At 46.5% G+C, this 17742-nt stretch overlaps 1 pseudogene; it reads left to right on the forward strand.

Annotated features, from left to right (window-relative positions):
• Positions 1-15932, forward strand: part of LOC148033758 (pyruvate kinase isozyme A, chloroplastic pseudogene) — a 45875-nt pseudogene extending 29943 nt beyond the window's left edge.
• Positions 15933-17742: the final 1810 nt, after the last annotated feature.

A 17742-nucleotide genomic window follows, 5' to 3' on the forward strand; every position in this document is an offset into this window, starting at 1 on the left:
CAATGTAATCAAAAGGCCCTAAATCCCATCTAGACGGCCAGAGAATTGATCTACAAAGCCTATTAGGCCCGAGGGTGCATGAGACGCTTAGAGGCTGTTTGCTTGCACTCACCTGAATTTCCACACTTGAAGTTGAACACAAGTGCACCAGAAAGAACACATGCATGCAATGGAGATAACTTGAGGACTGTATTTAATAAGTCAAGGAACTCACTCAAATAAGCCACTCAAGGAACCCACGAATAGGAGAGAACCCACAGACAGAGGCAAACCATCAACACGCAAAGTAGGACCAAGCAAGCAACGCAAACGAAGGGGATTTGACAAACCCACTCAACCTGATCGATAGCTTGGTGAAGCACAAGAAGTTGACTATGGCAGAGGAAAGCGCGAACCGCAAGTCTAACGAGGAACTCGACTTGGGCGTCTTCCTAGAGGCTATTCAACACAATTGGTCAGCAGCTACGATGCGCACACTCGGTATGAGCACCGCGGTTAGACAGCAGATGCTATCATTGCAGACTTAGAAAAAGAGAGGAAGCTAGCCCATAAGGTATTGCAAGGCATAGTCGCATACAATAGAGACCAGCATGCTAGGAGTCAAAGGCAAAGCACGGAGTTGTGTGAGGTACAGCGAGTGCTGAACTTAGCCAGCAGAAATTGAATGATCACAAGAGAGTCCTACAAGGAGACTTAACGCTGAGCGAACTTCTTATGAAGCGATTGTTAGACAACACCGCACTAGAGCAAAGTGCTGCAGCATTGGTGACCTCACTGCTGGCAGGGTTAGGAACAACCCAAGGCTCTAAGAGCCAGTCTAAAATCCCAATAATTGCAAAGCAACTCGACAAGTACCAACCCCATGACGACCCATACAACTTTGTAGAGCAGTTCAAGCAAGTCTACAAAGCCAACGGCCTCAGCGACCTGACTTAGCATTCTCAAGTGTTCGGGCTCTGCTTAGGTGACAAGGGTAGGACTTGGTATACAAGCTTAGACGCCGCAAAGCGAGAAAACTTCAATAACCTCAAGAATCTCTTCATTCAGAGATTTTCCGAGCCTGGATACTCCAACAATCTGCTAGTACGACTCATGAACGTCAAGCAGAAAGAGAAGGAGGACATTCACGATTACGTAACCCACGTAAGGAGCCTCTTCAAGAGAATCCCTATAGGTGAACGACCAACTGAAAGAGCAGTTTCAACTGTGTTCATCAGTGGAATTCAAAATAAGGAATTGTATAAGGACTTGGTAGCCAACTCGAGCTTGCGGCAAGACATGCTAGCTAGGGTTTTTGAGGAAGCTATCAGAGTTAACGATCAACTGAAGGAGAGGAGCTCCAGGAGCTTCAACTCAGAAAAAACCATCTCGCAGGGTTTAGAAAGAGCATCAACCTCTGGTGAGTGACCAGCCCCATCATTCCAAGATAAGGGGAAGGCCACCAAGACGAACCACGACTTAGCTGATGTCAAGATGGAGATAGTCAAGCTGCAAGACCTATGGAGATGACCAATGTGGCCACACATCCAATGTGTGTACTGTGGCGGAAACCATATACCGGCCGAGTGTCAAGACCCTCAGTCGAGACCTTGTGCTAACTGCGGCAGGTTCGGTCATGACATTATGCACTATAGATTGCCCAAGAGACTTCCGTACTCCCAACCATACGGTCAGCCTTACCTAGCAAACAGACCGTAGCCACTTTTCGAAAGGGGAGTCCCATTGGCCCTTCCTGCGCCTAACGACATTAAGCTGGCTGTCCCTAGGATGGACATAAACCCTACATGTATACCTAGGCCGGCCGGCCCCTATGCGACCCATCCCCACCGAGTGACGCTCTATTCCACTATGTGGAAGAGCCAAATGAGGAAGAGACTTACTTATACCCTTATGTCTTTCACGACGACGAGGGCAATGCCGTCCTTATGGACTATCGACTAGTACCAATGATGGTGTTAGGGAGGGGACGAGGTAGAGGCCTAGGAGGGCAAACCCAGGATCCAATCATCTATTGGACTTGTGGTCACCCAGGCCATGTCTCATCACATTGCCCCGATAAGGTGTGTTGAGTGTGGAATCGCCCATCTCTTTGTCACTTGCCCAAAGCAGAAACCTTCTGCAAATTCAACCGAAGTACCATCTATCCCATTGGGGTTGTTTAGTGTCAAGAATCTTGATGGGGAGGCCACACCCATCCTATTGTGGGTCATGACCTGTGCCCAAACAAAGCAAGCCGGCATATCACTACCGGGACCGAGTAACCTCGATGTAACCTTGATGGGGATGAAGAGCCGTAGGCAAAGGAAGAGAAGGTCGAAGGCTAAGATCGCACCGAAAGCTAAGGGTGCTACAACTCTGCCAGTTGGAAAGAAAGTCGAGGACGTAGAGATGGAAACTTCAGCCCCCAAGATGGCCAAAAAGGGAAGTGCCAAGGTAGGGGAGTACCCCCATCCAAAGCACCAACTCGAGGCCATAGAGAAAGTGAAGGTTTGGGTAAAAGAGGCCCAAGATCACTTAAGGGATGTTGAGCCCATCCTAGAGGATGAGAGCGGGGATCTCATCAGCATGAACATGGCAGTCTCACCCCCTCGACCAAAGTCAGGAGATGTAATCGCACCGCAGACAGTACCCCTTAGGACAAGCCTTGATGCTACAGGCCCACAAATCAATCACGACCATTGGCCAGGACAATCCGGCATAGGAGAGGGACGAGCAGCCGACAGCCTTCTTACCACGCTAGTGACCACCCTAGTGACGAAGCCTAGGAGACCTGCTTAAGCAGCATCCCACCCTATGGCAAGACCTCAAGCAGTGGGTCGAGGGTTCACAAGAAAAGGCAGCAGATCTGCAGGATCAGGACGCAGAAATACAAATACCGAGTCTAACGCTACACTCTGTGCCAAAATCCTTGCACGTTAATGCTTTCTAGGAAGGCACCGAGATGCATGCAGTGTTACCAGTCCTAGCCTTAGGAGACACAACAAGAAAGGGGATCATAGACATGAGAGCCAGGGTTAGTGTGCTAAGCCATGCAGTACTACAAATGTGGGGAAACCCACATGTTGAGACCGCTCGGTTTAATGTCACATTAGCAAATGGCATGAGGGTGAGGCCATTCGGGGTACTTAAAAACTGGCCAATGAAAATCGCAGGTGTCCAGTTCTCTGTTGACTTTATAGTCATGAACGGGGTGGACTACGATGTTCTGTTAGGCCAGCCTTGGATGCGCAATGCCAGAGTTATTGAAGATTGGGGTAACGGCTTGATATTCTTAGGCAACAGGACAGAAGCTGTGAGGGTAGAGATGGACACTTGGAAGACCTCACCAGTCAACTTGGATGCCATCTCCTCGATGCTCAAGGGTAACAGTCAGGTCAAGAAGTCTTATGGGCCCTTGACCAAGTATATCCCATGCCCAGAGGATGAGCGGGATTGGATGCATGTCCTTGCTACAGTCGACCTGTCATTCTCAAATCAAGAGACACATGAACAAGCCATTAAGATGATGGGCACGACCGATGGCATGCCCTCTATACTAGTTTGCATGATGGAAGGAACCCTTCTTGGGAGACCTAAGCCCGTCACCTTCCAAGTGCCAGGCAAAAGAGAGAACTCTAGGAGGCCCTGGAATACTTAATAGACAAGCTGGTTGACAATTCAGCAGCAAACTTCAAACCACTCCAGGATCTCTTAGGTGAATCCAAGTGGCAATGGACCAGGGTGCATGACTTGAACCTTATGTACAACTGGGCCTTAGTCCCGGATCAACGACAAGAGATGTACCAAGCCCTACGAGATGATGAGTAGTCTGGCGCAGAGGACTCTGATAATGAGTACAAAGACTGCCAACCCTTCAGTGATGGGAGTGAGGGTGAGATGGATTCGGTAGAATATGACACAGAGGGACATGAAATAGAACAAATACGGGCGGATTCCAAGCCAGAAAAAAGAAGTGCCTACAGGACAGAGCAAGGACTCATGCACATAAATGGTGATCGCGCCTGGTTAGAACACGTAGGAGCCATAGACCTTGAGGAAGCAGGCCTAGCTCAACCAAGAGCGACACCAGTGCTTAGGGCAGAATCACCATCTGAACTACGACCACCAAGGGAGACCCCCTCTTCTAGTGAAGACAGCAAGTTTGACTCTGAGTCGCTAGTAAGCTCAGATAGCGACCCAAAAATACCTAGGCCACCCAAGACCCGATGCACAACCGGGGATCTACCTATCCACCTGAGGTGCAAACGATTGAAGCAGGGAAGGGAGAACCAACCCAAGGACACTCGAACAGACAAACAACAAAAATCATGGGACTTTCCTAAATGATTTACGAAATTCAAGAAAGGAGACAGGGTAGTGATCTTGATGGGTGCCAAATGGCAAGGGCAAACAAGCAAACCAATCAAGGGACCAGCCAGGGTCAAAGAGGTAAACTTAGCCTGGGAAGGGGAGGCACCTCGACTAGTCTTCATTGCCGATGACTTGATTGAGGAAGAAGAAGCGAGTCTTGTTGCTCTCTTGCGAGAGTATGTAGACCTATTCGCATGGTCCTTGGAAGAGCTTAAAGGGGTAGACCCGAGTGTAGTGACTCATAACATACCCATGACACGAGACGCAGCACCAGTGAAGCAGCGACCGTACCCAATGAATCCTAAGCATGCTCATGCTGTCAAGGAAGAGATTGATAAGCTGATGAAAGCAGGATTCATTTACGAAATTGAGCACACGAACTGGGTATCACCCATAGTCATCGTGATGAAGAAAAACGGAAAAATTAGAGTGTGCGTCAATTACAAGAAGGTGAACGCTGCTACTAAAAGGGATAATTATCCATTGCCATACACCGAGCACATGCTTGAAAGAGTGGCAAGCAAGGAGGCCTACAGTTTTTTGGATGGCTTCTCAAGATACAATCAGGTGCAAGTGTATCCTGCCGACAGGCATAAGATTGCCTTCGCCACCGAGTGAGGCGTCTTTGCGTACATAGTCATGCCTTTTGGGTTGACTAACAACCCTGCCACCTTTCAACGTCTCATGTGCACCATAGTTAAAGACATGCTTCGCAATGAGTTAGAAGTCTTTGTCGATGACCTCTACGTTCACTCGACTTGGATGGAACACTTGAACAAACTCCAAGCAGTCTTTGATCGGTGTCGCCTATATCGTCTCTCCTTGAACCCCTTGAAATGCCAGTTTTGGGTGAAGCATGGATGCATCCTCGGCCATGTGGTGTCGAAGAACGGCATTGCCACACCCACTGACTTCTCGAAAGTCAGGGCTATTGTCGACCTTCCACCCCCAACCAACTTCAAGGGAGTTCAATGCTTCTTAGGCCATATAGGATACTATCAACGGTTTGTGTTGAATTACGCATTGATAGCTAGACCTTTATACAAGCTATTGATTGTCTTTGAATGGACTAAAGCATGCCAACGAGCATATGAAGAGTTGAAGAAGGCTCTAACCACAGCACCAATTCTACGAGCCCCGAATTGGACCATAACCTTCTACGTGCATATCGATGCTTCTAAAATTGTTGTGGGGGCAGTGTTGTGCCAACCTGGCGAGCACAACCTTGATTATCCAGTGAGCTTTGCTAGCAGACAACTCACGAAGAAGAAAATTAATTACTCGACAACGAAAAGACAGGGCTTGGCCATGGTGTTTGCTGTGAAGAAGTTCTAGCATTATCTATTGGCTACACCCTTTACCTTCTTTGTAGACCATCAAGCCTTGCTATACCTAGACCTTGCGCTACAGGACGCATAGCTTGGTGGCTCCTTCTGCTTTTGGAGTTTGACTTCTCCGTGGTTGTATGGAAGGGAAAACAACACTACATGGCTGATCATATATCACGCATCCCCATAGGAGAATCTGCTGGAGAAGGCATTACCGATGAATTGCCAGACGCCCACCTCTTTAACCTCTCCAGTGGAAGGGATTTATTCAAGGCTGATCTAATGTCATATTGGGCAGATGACATAGTCCAAGTGCTTGAGCACGGATTGCATGAACGACCAATAGAGAAGGCAAGACTGAGGTGACTTACTCTCAAAATCCAACCCTACCAATTGATAGCATGCCAGCTATATCGCTTAGGGCAAGATGGATTGCTGCACAGATGCATCTGCAAACATGAGATGCATGACGTGCTCTCGGAGGCACATAGTGGGATTACTAGTGGACACTTTAGTGGAGATACAATGGCCCGCAAGGTGTTGCAGTCTCAACTATGGTGGCCAATGTTGTTTCGTGATGCCGCACGATTTGTTAAGCATTGTGACGAATGTCAGGGGGGACGAAGGTCCTGATTTGCAAGGATCAAATGGAGTTGACCCCAATCATTGCACGACAACCCTTCAAAAAATGGGGAATCAACATTAGCCCCATTGCACAATATTCTCAAGCCAAATACATCATTGTGGCCACAAACTACCTAACGAAGTGGGCAGAGGCGAGGGAAACACGAAAGAATGATGCTCGAACGACTGCCAAGTTCTTGTGGGAGCAAGTGATCTCACGATTCGGATACCCTATCAAACTAGTCAGTGACCAGGGGACACACTTCATCAATGAAGTGATAGCTCATCTCCTATCCACCTTTCTAATTATCCATCGGAAATACTCTCCATACTACCCTTAAGCAAACGGCTAGGCAGAATCCACAAATAAGATTCTTGTCAACGTCCTAACCAAGGTAATCTCGGCCTCACGTAGCGACTGGGATAACAAGCTGATGGCAGCCTTGTGGGCTTAGCGCGCAGCTTGCAAAACGGCCAGACAAACCCCCTTTAGGTTGATCTACGGAATCAAAGCAATTCTCCCCATAGAATTCTTCGTGCCTAGCCTACGAATTGCACTTCAAGAGCCATGGGAAGGAAAGGAGGCATGGACGCAATGCCTAGTAGAGCTCGAACGCCTCTTGGAGACTCGCCTTCTAGCCATTCATGCACTCATATGTGAGAAGGCACGACGCAAGAGCTGGTTTGACAAGCATGTCAAGCAATGCGACTTCGAACAAGGTGACCTAATGCTCCTATACTCAGTTAAGGGGCACAAGCAAAAAATGAAGTTTCGAGGTCTTGGACCTTTCAAAGTCCGTGTGATTAGCCGAACGGGCAACGTCGAGCTCGAGACTCTAGTCGGCGAAGGAATAGGCTTCTTCAATGGCAGCTGTCTCAAGAAATAATATCCCCCCACGCATCCTTTGCATGAACCACCAATGTTGGAACCACCAGTCAACGTCCGAGTAGCCACCATCACTGAAATTGATGACGAGGATGAGGAAATCGTGGAACCTGCATACTTGCACATCACAGTCACTGCCAAGCAAACATGCGTCTTCAATGCCTTAATTGACGAGGGAGTGGACTTCAATGTCTTGACTCACGATCATTGGACCCAACTTGGCAAACCACCACTACAACCCACTAAAACCAGATTAAATCTATATGGGGACTGCTCCTATGCACTTCTCGGTAAGTGCAGGGCCGCCATTCCTATCGAGTCTGAAACTGTACCAATGATCTTCTACATGCTGCCAAACACCAAGGACGCATGCACGGAGATGCTGCTAGGGCGAACCTTCAAGAAGTAAACTTGTTGCCACGTCGATTATGAGTTGCAGCGCATTCACCTCGCCATAGGCAACATCGGCATTGATACACCTGTCAGTAAGGGTTGCGCGATGGAACAATCCGCACGGCCACTGATAGAATTATTAGCATCCGAATCTAAGGAGAAGGGTAGTGCTCGGCCACCACCCACCACCTCTCAAGAACCGCTGCTCGTCATAACAGAAGCTAAGGCTCGACATCCTAGTTTCCAATGGAGGCCTAAACAACTGCAACCGCCACCTAGGAGTCGTCGCACACGACCTCATAAGACCCAAAGCTCTAAACCTAGGACACCAAGGCACAGTTACAAAAATCAATGCATGATCAAGCGAAGGTGGGTCCCTAAAGCCCTCCTGCACAAGCAAGGCTACTATGAGGGGAATGCCTGGTTATGGATCCCTAAAGCCCACATGGCCAAGACCACCACTCGTATGCTACCCCCAAGCTTAATCACCCCCAGCCCCATAAAACCTCAAAACCATAAACCGCAGTGCTCCCCAGGCCCACATCCATCAAGCCATCCACACATATGCCCGTGAGAGTCTAACAAGCCTACCGGCCCAAACGAAAGACATCGCCGCATGACCCATCACCCACTAGAGCCCATCCGACTACGATGATCCACTTTGAAGGCAGTTGTCCATCAGAAGTAGCTGCTGCTTCCCCAACCCTAAGCTAGGAAGCCCAACCGCAACCTAAGGCACACCCGTAACCATGACTACCCACTGTCAAAGGCTCTAGTGCTATCAAACCCCAACCACCAGCACGTCTTAAACCCTCCTACGAGTGGAAATCATTTTTGACACTGGCCTCAGATCTAGCCAGAGATACAGGGGATGACGTGGTTGATTGCATTAGATGGCTCGATGCCACCTTCAGAGAGCTAGCTCTAAGCTATGACCACTTGGACTTAGGCTTGTTGCCTGAGCCTTTTGCAACCGAAATTCATACGATGCCTTGTTCTTGGGAGACATTTGAACTTGCCTTCGCAAAGACAGCAAACTCTGCCTGCTGTATTGCTCAACAGTGAGGTCTCTAAAGAGCAAGCCCTCAAAGAGCACCTCATAACGTCATACAATCAGCGAACCACTTCTGCCATCACCGACTAAGAAATTGCAGAATTATTCAAACTTGCTGGGATTGAATCCCCATTCTTGCGGCACGGGTACACTCTTAGGTTGCAATGGGAAGTAGAGGGATGCCGAGTCATGACCAATGCGGAGCAGCACCGCACAATCAAAACAGCGGAGTATGACCCCACTTATATCGTGTCAACCTCGTATAGAGTGTTAACCACTCTTTGTGACCGCCCCCTCGAAGAGCACATCAAGGGACACCCTTACCTCGATCACCGACTAATTGAGGAGGAGCTACACATTTCTAGTCACGGTGCCTCCGGTGACTTCCTAAAGCAAATGTTCTCACTTACATAACATACATTGGTACTCGCCCTTTTGATCTCAATCGTGCAGCTCAGTTAGAGTACAACCACAATTTCTACACTTGGTTCCAATGCCGGTAACTCCTAAGACCCATTGCCGAAGGTCCTCAACCTCTAGATCCTTCAATCCTAGTAAGGATTCTTCTCAAGCTGGGAAGGGAAGGGGAGTGAGGTGAATCAAGAGATCAATTAAAACCAATGAAAATCAAGCAAAACACATAAGCATGTAGACAATGAGCGAGGTAGGAAAATGTCAAGAGAACTTTGAAATAAAGGGCATAAAGTTAAAGCTAAAAGGGAAGACTCCACATTGGATAGGATTTTAATGATTTCATTCAATAAACATATAGAGTTTTTCTTTTTTAGTCTATGACTTTTCTTGCGAATTGTTAATTTGAAAGCACTAATGGAAACTAGGGTGTGGAAACTGGGGTTTATGATAGGAACAAAAGATGTCACAGCAAGACCGTGCCCACCGGCTTCCGTTCATGGAAGAGGAAAGAGCGCAGTACATCATCACTCTTGAGAGCCGCGACTACAACCAACTAAAGTTCCGAACCATTCACAACATAGAGGGTTTGGTGGCCAAGGAGGAAGCGGCCGGGAGAGTCGTTGAAAAATGCAACTTCACGAAGTACCTTGAAAATTTTGCACAAGAACCTGACCACACAAAGTGTGTGGAGTTTCTCAGGTCTTACAACCCCGACAATGAGTGCGGCACCGTCACGATAGGAAGGGAACAAAATGCCAAACATGTGTAGGTTCGCTTAATCCCTGCCTTGGTGGAGAAGGCGTTGGGACTAGAGCCAAAAATAGAGAAGAAGTAGAAGAGGGATGTGTATGCCATGCTAAAGATGAGAAAGAAGAACGTGCTGACAAATGACGGCATTAGCATCCAAGACATCCCTGATGCGAAAACTATATTGCATGCAAAACTAGTACACGCGCTCTTCTCCAGCCAGCTTTACAATGCCTTGATGCACCGAATCAGTGTGCATGTGCTGGAGAACGTAGCGGCTCACACCCTGCATGAAGTCGACTGGAACGACTATGTGCACAAAACTATCGACCAGGTGGCTAAAGCGCTAGCTTTAGGAAGCACACCCGTAGGAGGAGAGTCTCCAGCTTCTAGGGCCACGGAAAGAAAGAAGGCCTCATCCAAGGCCTCGTTCATTGCCTATGGAAGCATTTTGACTGCGCTTATCTAGGAGGTAGTAAAAGAGATGCAGGATGCAGAAGAAGGGGAAGGAGAAATGCCCGATAGGTCACCCCCTCATCAGGACCAAGAGAGGTCCAGCGACAGGACCGAGACTGATAAGGAAGGGCAGGGGCAAGAAGAGAAATCAAGCAAAAAGCAGGCCAAGGAACCCAAGAAGAAGACAGTGCAGAAGAAAAAGAAGCCTGATGAAGGCCGCACGAAGGAGAAAGAGGATTTGGAAAAGGCAAAAAGAAAATCCCTCAAGGAGGCCGAGGAGAGGGAGAAGAAGAAGAAACAAAAGAACAAGTCAAGAGGGCTAAAAAGGTGTCAAAACAGGAGGTTGAGAAGAGAAAAAGAGAAGATCATGAAGAAAAGGAGAAACTGGAGGAAGAGTACAAGAAAGCTGAAAAAGAAAGGCAAAGAAGAGCTGCGGAGGAAGAAGAGGAACTAAGAAGGAAGGAGGAGGAGGACTTGGCCGAAGCCACATGACGGTCCATTGAGCAGTAGTGCAGGGCTGATGATCTAGGAGCCTAGAGCCAGCTAAGGGAAGAAGGGCCTAGCTCTAGCATGCAGGTACCAAAAGTTGTGCCACCCGCTATCCTTGAAGGCAAAGGCAAGGCCCTCCTCCATCCTATCCCCACCCTCATGGCACCCTCCACCGAACCAACCATCCTCACCCCTAGCATCCCCACCAGCATGGAGGTTTCCAACTTTGTGGCCTGGATGCAATAGTTTATCAGTAAAGAAATGGCCCAGGGAAAGAGCACAGAAACCACGGCCACGGGGCAAAAGAGACCAACCGCAGATGCTGAGTCGAGACAGGACCAAAAGTGTCTGAGAGTGGAAGCCTCGACCACCCCAACCCACACAACAATGACACCACCAGCCAATTACGACGAGTACGTTGCCGAGTTGCTCTCCCAATTGGAGAGGGCGAAGGAGGAAAAGAGGATGGCTGGCTGAATTTGTGGCAAAAAAGGAGCCAGTAGCCACCTTCTAGCTTGAGAAAACCCACACAATAGCCATGCAACAATGATAGATCTTTGATCTCAAGCAGGAATTAAAGGCCAAGGAAGACATGGAAGAAAGCTACAAACAGCGGCTCGAGGATGAGAATCAAGAATTGGTGTAGATGTAGCAAGAATACAAGCTCCTCTTGATGCAACATGGGGAATTGGAGGTGAAAACCACCAACATCGAGCAAATGATGGAGGAACTAAATGCCAAAGAGGAGGAGAGAAAGCAAGAGAGGGAGCAGCAGCAAAAGGAGATCGAGTCTATGACCAATCAACTGCACCTGGGAAGGAAAGAGCATGAGAATATGAGCAGAGAACTCAAAGCCTAGGAGCAAAAGCTCATAACCCTAGCACAGAAGCAGGGGGAGAGCATGGAAGGAATGAACAAAAGAGGAGAGGAATGGGCCCCGCAGAATGAGAAACGGGTGAAAACACTGGCACAGCGCCTTGCTTTGGTGGAGAAAGAAAGAATCCTTTGCAGAAAGTAAAGCAGACGCCGCCCATATAGCCTTCAGTGCCTAGCAACAGGCCTTCCTCAACACATTACTGGACACGACCCGACCAGAGGGAAAGGAGTCATTGGAGGTGGTGCAGAAAAAACTGAGCATCGCACGCAGGGCCTTCCATGCGGGGCTATAGATGCCACCCCAGCTTGCGGAGGTTAGGCTGAACTTAGAAGAGCTACGGAAGTACCTACTACTAGCCTGCCTAACCCCCCAAGAATTGGATGCACTAGGCTTTGAGGAAGGAGTGCAACTAGAAGACCAGTAGGGGGAGGAGGCTGACCTTAAATTCGTTATGGGGAGAACCAGTGAAGAGATAATCCCACAACCCCCCTCACTGCATGTTCAAGAACAACAATAGATTGATCCACCCTCGGAAAGACAAACCGCGCTAAGGGAGAGATGGAGAAAATTAGTTGAAGAAACCAGGAAGCACTTAAGAGCCAAACTAGTCGTGCGGCCGTCTGCATCCCTCCCAATGTGCCCCGATGACCTCCCTGCTGGATTCCACACAGAGCTGGTGATTTGGGAATGGCAAGAAAACAAAAAATACCCTTTCACCTTCATCTTCCTCGTGCCTAATAGCCTGCGGAGGGTCCTACCGATCAAGGTGATGGAGAAGGTGATTGCGACTGGTGGCCGACTGGGACAAAAATGGCTAGAAGAAAGGGAGTAGGCCCCCACTCTATGGGGAACGGAAGAAGCAGAGTTTTGGCAAGACAACGAGTTTGAAATACCACATATTGTACAGGGCTATAACTGCCAATCCCTATGGAGGAGGCGAGTGTGCGATATTAGCATGCTCGCCTGGATGGCGTTTTGTAACACCCTACCCTATGAGAGGAACGACCCCACATTCATGGCCTATCCTCGTAGGGTAGGTGTGGATTTTGTTGCCACCCTCCATGGGCGTCATGATTTTCCCTTCATGTACAACTTCAACCCTGCCTCCTTTGAGCATGCCCTCCTTTTTGACTCGGGAAGCCTAAATGATTCCATGGCGTGCTTTCTCGCGGACTTCTCTTCATGCCCCGATCCAGCCTTTATAACTACATGTAATTATCTTAGGCTACTTAAGCTACTACTCAAGCAAGACCCAACCCCACAAGAGCGTGGCTTGCCTCCCCTCTTTTTCGACCCTAACGCCATTGACAGCTGCGCCATGGTGCGTTTAATGATGAGAGCTAGCCTTCTCCCCTCCTTTTGCCTAGCTCTCCTAGAGGATATGAACGAGAGCTAGCTCACTAGGTGCAACCATCCCTTCCTCTCCACCACCTCCCTCCATGTCCGCATGAACCTCAAAGGGTATATGCAAAGCCATCAATTTTTTAGCAAATCCATCTGACTCCCTTCTCTGCCTGAATCAAACAAGGAAGATTAGGTATAGACTGTTGTTCTACTACTGTAATACCACCAACAAAAATCCAATGAAGAACAAGCGGAACATTACACATGGAATAACCAAAACAACTCACTTACACAAGCACTTAGCCCCACATAAAGCACAATCACTGCACCTAGGGGTCCTCAAGTTAGGCCTGCCCAGTGGCTTTGGTCGGCCGGCTCTGCCCCTAACCCCCTAGCCCCTTTTGCTCCCCCACTTCATGCTTAGGGCCTATCAAGGGCAAGACATACCTAGGGAGGTTCACTCGCCTATGGTTAGACCTGTCACCCTAAGCTACTCGCACTGCACCTCTTGCACGAATGGGGCTCCCATGCTTGCGATATCACCCAAGCTACCCTATGGTTAGCACCAACTCCCCATTCCCCCCGCATGGGCACAATGCACTACACAATAGGATAGGCATGCCCCTCCTTAGGTAGAGCACCGCACCCTATCCTTTCAAGAATCACCAAGGCAACCAACCACCGACTTCGGCGGCCCCATCAACCACTTGCCATCCGTTCGACTTCTCCAACCAACCTTACTACCATGCTTCCACAAGCACCCGAGTTCACATGTCGCCCTGCCCTTATACGACTGCTTCACCAACTGCCTCTTAAACACCAACAGTCGACAAGAGTGCCATGGGACTAGCACCTATCTCGGAGGGGGGTAATGTTAACCCCAAGCCGAGAAGGCGAAAGAATGAATGAAAAAGCGGAAAGAAGATGGAGAAGGGGCAAAGACATGCAGGCGGCCTCTAAAGCTAAAACTGAGGACAAAAGCGCAGTTTTAAATAAAAAGCACCTCAAAAACTCCAAAAACTCTTGTAAAAGAGCACCGGGCTCCCTCCTATGCCACTTGTAAAAGAATAGTTAAATATAGGCCTAGGGCATGAAGCAAAAAGAGGGAATTAGAAAAAGGGACCTTGCCACAATGGCCACTCATGTGAAAAGGGATGGGTGCCCATGGGGTTTTAGGGTTTGTATATATAAAGTTCAAAAGTGAATGGAAGCTGATTCTTTGGTGTGTGCCCAACAAGAGCTCTTCTCTTCTTCTCTTCTTCTCCTCTTCTTGCTTGTGTGTGCTCTTGAGAGAGGGAGTGTGAGAGTGTGAGGGAGTGAGTGAGTGGGAGTGAGGGATCAAGAGGGTGAAGCTCTTCACCATCTCCTCTTCTCTTCTCTTCTCTTCTCTTCTCTTCTCTTCTCTTCTCTTCTCTTCTCTTCTCTTCTCTTGTGCATGTGGTTATGGTGGATGGAGCTTGGAGATGGAGGAGGCTTGAGGATGCTTGAGCTAGCATCTAGGATCGTGGAGCTACCGGTGTGTGCAACAGAGAAGGCAACTCATATCAACATCAAGGTAAGCTCACTACACTCATAGGATCAATGGCGCATCGGCTATGTGAGAGGTAGCTATTAGAGCTCACTTGGAACACTTGAAACAATAAGCGGTCCGTGGGTCTTGGCGGTTGAGCGAAGGCTCTCACAACTGCAAGCTTCTTCCTAATGAATCCACTTTTGTTCAAGCATCATTGGAAGAACCGTTATCTCCCTTAGTGATCTCCTTAATGCTTTGCAAATTTGGGAAACTATCCAGCCATGCCCTTAGCTAATGTAAGAGTCGAAGATGACTCAAATCTTCCTATTTGAAGCCCCCAAACCTACTTTGCTGAGCCAAAGGTTACTTTGGGCCTTGGATTAGATAGGTCAAGTATGCACTTTGCAAGTCATTTCAACAAAACATGTAGCATGGGAAGCAATGATAACCATTCTTTCCACATCTTGAATGCAAGTGTTTTCATGTCTGCAAATAAGGATAACCAACAAGAAGAGAAGTTGCATACAATTAGCCAGTGTTTGAATGGTTGGCATCCTTTTCTCTAGCAAAGTGACCAGAATTTTACACGTCGCAGTAGCCAAACTACAAAGGCCATTCCAAATCTTACCAACCTTCAGACAACATGCAGATCAAGAGTGGTTCAGGAGCGGAATGCAATGCTTCCCACAATTTCATCCAAGGACTGGCTTGACATCGATTTTGGTATATCTGAAAGAGTGGATTTTATTTCCATCTCATTTGTGAAATCTGCTGCAATCATTAAGCAACTCAAAAGTTACCTTGCAACAAGATCATTAGAAGGGACTATTCAAGTAATTTCAAAAATTGAAAGCAGTGATTTGCTCAAGCATCTAGAAGACATCATATGAGTATTAGATGGTGCGATGGTAGCCAAAGGTGATCTTGGTGCACAAATCTTGCTTAAGCAAGTTCCACCTGTGCAACAATAGATAGTGAATCTTTGTCGTCACTTGAACAAGCCAGTCATTGTGGCTTCACAAATTTTAGAATCTATGATTGAGTATCCAACACCAACAAGAGCTTAGGTACCAAATGTCTCAGAAGCTGTGAAGCAACATGCTAATGCACTGATGCTATCATGAGAATCTGCCATGGGTCTTTACCTTGAAAAAGCATTGAGTGTGCTGCTTACTGTGAGTTTGCGGATTGAGAAATGGTGGCGATAGACAAAGCAACATCAAGTTATTCATTTGAGAGAAATTTTTGAGTCCCTTTCATATCACATTTCTGAAGAAATTTGCATTTTAGCTACTCATATGGCAAGTAATCTTGAAGCTGATGCAATATTTGTGTACACAAGGCATGGTGAGATGGCCTCGCTTCTTTCGTATTACCAACCAAACTCTTTGCCTTCACTTTCAAGAGCTTTTTCTAGTTCACCAGGTTCCTCAGTTGCATCAACGGGATCTTCTTAAAGTTTCTCGGAAGAACCCCCTTATAGATGTCCTCAATGTACTTGGCTATGGCATAATGGCTCGACCACATGCGCTCCTTCAATGCCACAATGGCTTCAAAGCTCATCTGCAAGTACGAAGATGAGTAGGCTCTGGCTTGGAGGCCTTTGAGGCTTTGGGTTCTTGGCAATGATGAACTTGATCTTCTCCGTGATCTTGCTACAAGATGAGCTTCCCACAAAATGGCAAGGTCTTCTGCCTACTCCAAGCCTACTGTTCTTTTGGTCTTTGGACCTCTGGTCCAACAAAATATATTAAATCCACAATTTAGTGACATGAATATTTTAGGCCATGGTAATTCTAGAGGCAAGGGGAGCTCTAGAGGAAGAGGTTGATAGCAAAATAGAGGATCTAGTGATTCTAGCATTGATTGTCATTATTACAAAAGAACAAGTCATACTACAATGCATTTTAATGATAAGAAGGATTAAACTCATAGTGGTAATTGTAGCAAGGAATCTATGCATAATCTTTCAAATAGAATGATGATAAAAATTAGTGTTTTTTTGTGAATGCTATTATAGGAAAGGGAACAAATTATAATGTATTGATGCATTGATTTAGGTGCATCTAATCATATGATCAATGTGTTGAATGGTTTGGAGAGATGTAGGTTACAAAATCTAGGTTACGTAGAGACATGTGATTATTTATGCCATTTGGTTTTACACATTAGAAAAGTTCATTTTTCCTTGCACAATGGTTAGATAAAGTTCCTATCAAATGTATTACATGTGCCACCCATCAAAAAAATTTCAATTTTTGTTGATTAGATGGTAGAGCAAGAGCTCCAAGTTAGATTCAATACAAAGGGTTGTTTGGTTGAAGACTTTAATAATAAGTGCAAGTTGATTACAAAAGGAAGTAGAGTTGGCCGCATGCTTGGTTTGGGTATGTTGAAAATCTAGCTAAAAATGTTGCTATGTATGGCAAAGATAAAGGTGTGGTTGCCAATATATTAAAACATGACACAAATACATTGGGCATGAAAATATGCAAAGACTAAAATTAATGTAATCCAAAGGGGTTGATTATAGGCTTACTTGCATTTAACACACTACTAGTGAATTTGGGAATTTTTCACAAGTTTAGGACTCATGGTCAAAACTTTCTCTTTGTTATAACTCTCACACTATTGCTCCAAATTTATTATTCAATAGCTCAATAGATTCTATTTTTCATAAGTTTTCTAATGATGTGTCACATGATTAGGAAACTTAAATATATCTTTTTAGATTCCCAATATTCTAAATAATGATGAATGGGACTTGAAAGATTCCCAAATTCAATAAAATTATGTTATTTAGAGTTGTAGAATTATATAAGGTATTTGAAGCATGTTAGTTTGGGAAGTAGGCAAAGACAACCTTCTTCACATGAGAGAGACATAGGTAGAAATATACTTGATGTTTTGCATACAAATATTTGGGTTCCTATGCAGAATGTATCTCTTGGTGGAAACCAAGGATTTTGTTATGTTTATTTACAATACTCTAAAAAGTTGTGGATATATTCTATGATGAAAAAAAGTGAAGTATTTGAGCACTTCAAAACTTTCAAGGTTGCTATCAAGACAAAAACATGCTTAGAAGTTAAGATTTAGATCATATGGAAGGGGAGAATATCTCTTTAATAATTTTAGTTACTTTTTGAGGTCTCATGGTATAAAGCAATAGTTTATACATGTAGGGATATCCCATGACAAAATGGGGTTGTTGAAAGGAAAAATAGTCATATTTTAGAAGTTGCATGGGCATTAATGGTTGAAAAG

The sequence above is a fragment of the Lygodium microphyllum genome, chromosome 7 (genome assembly GCF_053477565.2).
Source record: "Lygodium microphyllum isolate KBCC chromosome 7, Lygodium_microphyllum_v1.1.10, whole genome shotgun sequence".
NCBI lineage: Eukaryota > Viridiplantae > Streptophyta > Polypodiopsida > Schizaeales > Lygodiaceae > Lygodium > Lygodium microphyllum.